We start from the raw sequence: 7,413 nt of genomic DNA on the forward strand, positions 1-7,413 counted from the left end.
AGAACGTGGCAGAAAAAACAGCAAATCACCAAAGACAAAGGAAAGAGAGGTCTGTGAGAGTAAAGGATTCCTCATGAGAGGGAACGTGCAAAGAAATAACAGATGCTACTCATGAATAAGGTAGAGAGACTGGAAAACCTGACACAACAAAGGTGGAGATCACATTACCATTAGACACATTCTGTCTTACCAGCACAAGTCCATCAATGGTTTTGGAAGGAAATTAGGACTTTTGGTAGCATACAACAGGCAGAATTTGAACAAGAACACTACCACCCAGCTAAACCACCAGGATCTCACTCTTAGTGATTGCTGGCAGCATATCTTTGGGGTTGTTTTGGCAGAGAATATAAATATAAGCTGCATCTGAAGCAAGTTACTTTGGGAGCTGCTGTTACTCATACAGTACAGCTCCTGCTACTCATATAGTACAGCTGTCCTTACAGTACAGCCTGAAACTACTACGGACACCAGAACATATTTACTACACACCAAAATTGTCATATAACTTCACAGTGCTCCTTCAATTTACATCAAACAAAAAAAAAATATATCAACTGTTTTTAAAATACTAAGTTTATGCAGTTTATGCAGTTTTCTTTCAAAAATATAATTTTGTTCAGAGACTTTTTTAACAATATAGTGCTAATAATTTGGATCACCCACGAATGTAAGAAGAGACTGTTTCATCCATGTTTAGGATAAAATATAAAAGAAACTTATTAGGTCTCAAGTCTTTTTTGACAGTTTTCATTAGAGAGTCACAACTTGAGATAAGTTAAGAAATTCTTATCAAGAATATTGATCTTGTGGGAGAGAGCCATCTGCAAACACTTTTACTATTTTCTGACTTAGCAATCAGTTTCCATTCACAACACCAAGGATTTCCTCCTTTCTTAACCTTGCAAATTTAATCCCTACATTTTCTAAGCTCCTCCAGCAGTGTCATTATTGTATTAGCCACAGTTCATCCACAGTCCCAACTTTTATAAATATATGGTCGATGTTCACTTTTCATTAATGATGCAAGGCCTTCCTCTTCATGCAGGCAAAGAACTTGATAACACCTTTATAAAACAGGATTAACTTCTCCCTTACTGAGAACTTTTGTTCCAAAGCAAATCCCTATATTGCTATATTTCACTATGTTATTCTGGTGCCTGATGAAAAAAAAAATTAAAAATTTAAATTAAAGGCACCGCTCTTTAAAGATCAATTATTTCAACAAAACAAACCACTGCTTTGCAATGGTTTTACGTTGCAAAGTCTGTACCTTATTAAGCCATCCTGGCTACGCTACTGCTGCGCTGTAACAAAAGGCAGTTACAGGTGGATCCCCAGCAGGCAGCCCTACACCTGCGCTGCGAACCGACCCTGCCCCTTTCCTCCTGCCCCGAGGCACCGCTCCTCGCCAAGCCCGGGGTTTCCCGTGATGGAGAGGCTGCAGGAGCCCCCGCATGAGGAGGAAAGTGTTAAACGCCCCGAGTGGGGCAGAGAGCGAGCCGCTTCCCTCCTCCCAGCCGGTCCCGAGCCCCTCCGCCCGCAGCCCGGCCGAAGCGGGGCGAGAGGAGGGACAAGGCGGCTGTGTCCCCAGCGTTTACCCTCCATCCCGGCGTCGCGCTGGCAGCGGAGAGGAGCAGGGGCCGCTCCCGCTGTGCCCTAGCCGCCGCCGCAGCCTCCGCACCGCCCGGGCTGCCGGGGCCGCTATAAATACCCTCGGCACCGCCGGGCCGCCCCTCCCGCGGGGCAGGGCGAGCCGGCACGGCCGGGACGGGCACGGCTGCCAGCTAGGGCCCCGGGGCTGCCGTAGAGCGGGATGCCCGAGGCTGCCTTCGTTGCCAAATCGAGGGGTCGTGGCAGTCACTGCCTGTGATAACGGGCTTGTTCCGCCGCCCCTGAAGCCTGAGCCGGTGCCTTAAAGCCCCGCCGGGGCTGCGTGGCTCCTCTGCAAGCGGGCAGCCCCGAGCCGGGCTCGTCCAGCCCACTGCCGGCAGCCCGGCCGGGCACCGCCGCCCGCCGAGGGGAATTTTCACACAATCACAGAAGATTCTGAGTTGGAAGGGATCCACAAGGATCATCAAGTCCAACTCTAACCGCTGCACAGGACATTCCCAAGTGTCACACCATGTGCCCAGGAGTACTGTCCAAATGCTTCTTGAACTCTGTCAGGCTTGTGCTGTGACCACTTCCCTGGAGAGCCTGCTCCTGTGCCCGACCATCCTCTGGGTGAAAAACCTTTATCTAATATACAGCCTTACCTCCCCTGACACATCTTCAGGCCATTCCCTCGGGTTCTGTTGCTGATCACCACAGAGGAGAGACCAGTGCCTTCCCTTCTGCTTCCCCCCACAAGTAAGCTGCAGACTGTAGTGAGGTCTCCTCTCATTCTGCTTCTCCAAACTCAAGAGACCAAGTTTTAAGGGCTCTGGATGAGTTGTGGCAGATATCCCTGTTCCAGTTCATTCCAGGACACCTGCCCTGTACAGCACAGCATAGGCCTTCTTAATCCTCGTCCCTTGATTTCCTCCTAATTACTACCTCTTAAAATAAATTTCCTCCTAATTACTACCTTTTAAAAGAAAAAGGTAAACAAGCTTTGTTTTTGAGCACTGTTGTAGCAGGAAGGTCTGGAAGTGTCCAAAAATGATCTACCAATGTCCCCAAAATTTTATGTCTCCCCTTAAAATTAGACCATGGTTAAAATTTGACAGAGATGTTTGGAAGAAGTGAAATATTCACATGTGAATTGAACATCTATTCACAGTAGTATCCTAATTTTTCTTATTTGCAGGGAAACAAGTATAGCCCTTTTGTAGCTTAACAGCAGATTCTACCAAACCATTAATAACTTGTACAATTGGAGAAGGTAATTTTGTAGCCCAATAAATATCCTACCCTGCAAGAGATAAGTATTTGAACCTCATTTTGATAGATAAAAGGGATTGGTATTACTAAATTAAGAGTCTGTAGTTGCCTGGGAACAAGCAATTGTGGTCTGATTATATTCATCGTGAGTAAAAGAAAGACAGCCCAATCAAAACTATATATTTCTGCTGCTTCAAAGAGCTAATTTCCCCAAACTGAGAATAACAGTAGGGACAGCTGACAAGGAAAAACATATTTAGTGTGAACGTCAAAAGAGGGGCTCTCATAAAGCCTCTATTAAATGGCCAAAAGACTGTGACTCTGCAATCACAGAGAGCAGTAACTTTACCATAACACCTCAAAGGTGGCAGTCAGAAAGCAAATTTAAAACAAAGAGAAATTACATAAATTACAGTTGCTATAAATTGCAAGTTACAATATCAGAAATTAATAATTTAATAGGCAAGAAAAAATATCCACGGCTGTGATAGCTAAAGACAAACAGGACATTTAAAGTGTGTTAGGAACAAAAGACAACCTAGTGATGATACTGGCCCATGTAGTAAATGTAGTTCATAAGTGGTTTTGTGCTGATGTGTAAAATGTAAACATGTTTTATATGTACTTCTGTGCTACAAAAGAAACAAGTAGATCTCTCTCAAGGGGATTATGAAGAACTGCTGCAACCTCCTAGTAATTAAGAAAGATAAGAATCATGATCTGCGAAATTCCAAAAGGGTGTTGATCTTACACCAGTAGTCAAAAAAAGAACAAGTGCAATGTGAAGAAAATACAGGCCAACACTGGCACCCTAAATAATAAAGGGAGAAACATTTAATTTAAAAATATTTCAAAGTAATTAATAGAAATAATTCCAGTCTTTTTTATGAAGACCAGGTCTAATCAAACTTCTTTAAATTCATTCTTCAATGAGATTGCTTGTTTGGTTACATGCATACTGATGGTTCAGATTTTAAGTCTGAAAGAAAGCGTGGTACCCCATGATACCATTAAAGCAGATGTTAAATTGACTAGGCCTTGCCTAAATGACTGATGACAAAAAGCAACAAAAAGTAAAGGAGCCTTCATTGAATGGATACTTTTCTCTGAAAATTACCCCAAAAGGAGAAAAATGACAAAGGTACCAAGCAACCAAGTGAAGTAGTCTGAATTGAGTGGCAAAGTGGATCTTGTCAAACAAAATACACCTACTATAGCTAAATCCCTGTAATAAGCTTGAAGGATTGTAGGTGTTGTGCACTGAGCGGCTGATGGCACTCGATGGAAGCAATTTAGGGGCTGCAGTCACCAGCTCATCCTAAACACTGATTGTGATGTTGCTAAAAGGAAGGATTGACCTGCATCAAGGGAGTAGGAAATAGGGAACATAAGCTTTCTCTCTGGATATATCACTGATCATACCAATCTTGCATACTGTGCTCCTGCCCATGTTTTGAAAAAAACCTGTCAATAAATACTAGAGGGGGCAGATAAGAGCTGAAAATGTGATTTGAGAGTCGAAGAAAAATGCTGCTAAGTGAGACGTAAAGAGCACAATCTGTTTATCGTATCAAAAAGATTGACTTGATTACAGCATATAAGTACCTCGATGCAGAAAAAAGTACTGCATTCTGAAGGGCTCTTTAATCTAGTGGAGAATGGCGTAACAAGAAGCAGAGGTAGAAACTGAAGTCAGACAAATTCAAATGTAGCAAAAATTTTCTTTTTAAGGTGACAGCATATCACTGGAGCAGCTAATAAAGGCACCAAGAAATTTTTAATGGCTTTATATCCTTCAACCAGGACAAGATGCCTTTCTGGAAGACAGGTTTTAGCCAAATGCAGGCTACTGCTACTGCTCTCACTGCTTCTACATGTGTGAAGTTTAATGACATAGGATACAGAAGAGATCAGAGCATATGACTAAAGAGTCCTCTGTGTCTTATTTAATTTTTTTCTTCTTATGCTAAGTAATTATAAGAAGGGTTGGCTACTGGTGAGCATCTGCTCAAGATGATATTTTTTGTCAACTGACTGCAATCAGTCTGAAAAAAATGACTACCCCACCCAAGTGTGTAGGATCCTAAATGATCACAGTACATAAGACATTCTTGGCAAGCAGCATATGAAATACCAAAAGACAATCAACATTAGTCACCTATTTTCATTTGTCACTGCACTAAGCTGACAAGATTTCAATTCATTTGTGTCAAAAAGGAGCTCAGAAGAGCTTAAGGAGAAGCTGAAGGAAAGGGCAGCAGTATGAATCCATTAAAAAGACTGGCCACCAGACTTAGGTAACATGGTAATTAAACACAAACTTTGAAATGCTGACAGGCAAACCAGACAAGCAATTCAATATGCAATATTGCACTGGTAAATATACATTTTCAGTTTTAAATATTTATGAATTTCTTGCCCAGTTTGTGCATAAATGAATCAAGTTACCTCACCTGAAGCTATGATCCCCCATAATGAGCTGTGGTGTGCAGTGAAGACTAAAAGATTTGACATGACGAGTAATGCCTACCTCTCTGAAGGCAGCCAGCACCACCACACAACTGAATTGTGTCACACATCAACTATTGAGACCTGCATTAAAATATTAATTAACTTCTTAAACTGTTGTATTTGCCAGGATGTGAACTTGCATCCTCTCTCTGCTGCTTACCAAGCTGATATGGTAAAGTTACAACATACACTTGCTGATGTTACAAAGCTGAAAGGTCTCAGTGGCCTTGTTGATCTCATTACCTGTCTCCTTGCCTGAAGTTTATTATCTGAGCACAAAACCTTTTGAACAAGTCAGGAACCTCCTTTAAACTATGCAGAACCCAAATGCTGTAAACAAATAGTCAACACAGAAGATTAGAATAACAATTCATTCTTTAATGAAGGAAGAAAGAATTGTGTTGAAGAGGGATAGTTAATTTTGCAGATCAGATGTAAATTTTTTTCAAATCCACTACTCTATAATTCAGAACAAGGGTCCTTCCAAACAAAAAAATTAATTTTAACCAAAAGAGGCTCAAAGATTTTGTAATGTCTAATACTGGTATGCATATTTTAATACCATGTGATTGGTTCTGACTTTTAGAAATTATTTAGAAAAATGCTAGAGCCCTTAGATGGTCTTAAAGATGGAAGCTTTTAAAATCACCATATACTCAAACGATCTAACCCAGAAGGTGCATAAATTAGGGTCTCAGCTCTTCCTCTGTCTTTTCCCTGGAAGAAGATGTGGGCTTCATTTTTAGAATGAAAAAGAATTCACAACTACGAATGGAGAAAAAATAAGTTGCAGGATCCCTGAGCTTGTGAAAATCAGATCCAGACCCGAGGGCATTAATAATTGAAGTGTCATGGTTACCTCCATTGGTGTCAGCATCACCTATGACTCAAACATCAGTAGTCTGGTGCAGGTAACTGAGACAGGGAAGAAAAAGCATTAAGGAGCTGAAGGGCATTCATTACCTTTTTGATGCCTCGAGGAATAATGTTGCTGTGCTAGCGGAGGCCAACCAAAGGTGAAGACTAATCATTCTACACAGTAACGTGAAGAAGTAGTAGGTTCTCAAGTTGCAGCATTGGATGCCTCCAAAGGAACAATATAGCCTTCGATGGCTGGCAAAACACATAGTTCAGAACATCAAAGCAACAAAACCCAAGGTTTGGACCCTCAGGGCATCAGCAAAGACAACAAAGCCAGCAGGAATTTGAGAGTACTGAATTTAAGCTGCAGTACAGGACTCTTTCTGGAGATGATATTTTTCAAATCAGAGATGAACAAATGTCATTCCCTTGACACAGAAATTGGCCACATGTTCTTTTGGACAGCACATCTGCAGCTGCCCAGAGGTCACATACATAATAAAGACTGGATGGAGGGAAGATGGGGAGCAGTTCACAAACAGCAAAACCTCTTGGATCGTTACGAGGCAGGGCAAGGGTATGACAAATGCCAGGAATCTGCTGTCCCTGCTGGTGGTGTCAGAGGCAGGATGAGCAGGAAACAGCAGCCTAAAAGAGTCAGAAGCATTGGAAGGATTTCTCAGCATTCCACTGCAGGTCTGGGCTGGGCATCCAGCTCAGGCCTGGAGCAAGCTCATGCTGCTAGTTTTATCCCAACTTGCTGCTCAGATGGAAACTTACTCCACTTGTTGGCAAGGCTTTCGTGGTTTCATAGACCCAGCTTAGATTCCCATGTTTTGCATTTAAATCTATTAAATCACATCTGTATTTTCTTGAAAAAGAAAAAGTAGGGTCTGTCTATAACCATTCAAGGCTGACTGTTGTTCATTCAAGTCAATAATGAGAATTACAGATCTGTTATTATTCCCATGTTTAATAAAAGCAGCCATGCAACATACATCATTAAACAGTAGACTGCCTACAGTGCCTGATCTCAAAATTGAAATACTACTTTTTAAAAACTAGTATGTTTTATACATTGTCCTTTGGCAAACCAGGTCATGCCATATCCCTTCTCTAATGTTGATTTTGGTGGGACATAAAAAAATTTAAAATCTCTTTGGAGGAGGAATCTCT

This window comes from Vidua chalybeata, chromosome 1, assembly GCF_026979565.1.
Source record: "Vidua chalybeata isolate OUT-0048 chromosome 1, bVidCha1 merged haplotype, whole genome shotgun sequence".
In the NCBI taxonomy this organism is placed as follows: domain Eukaryota; kingdom Metazoa; phylum Chordata; class Aves; order Passeriformes; family Viduidae; genus Vidua; species Vidua chalybeata.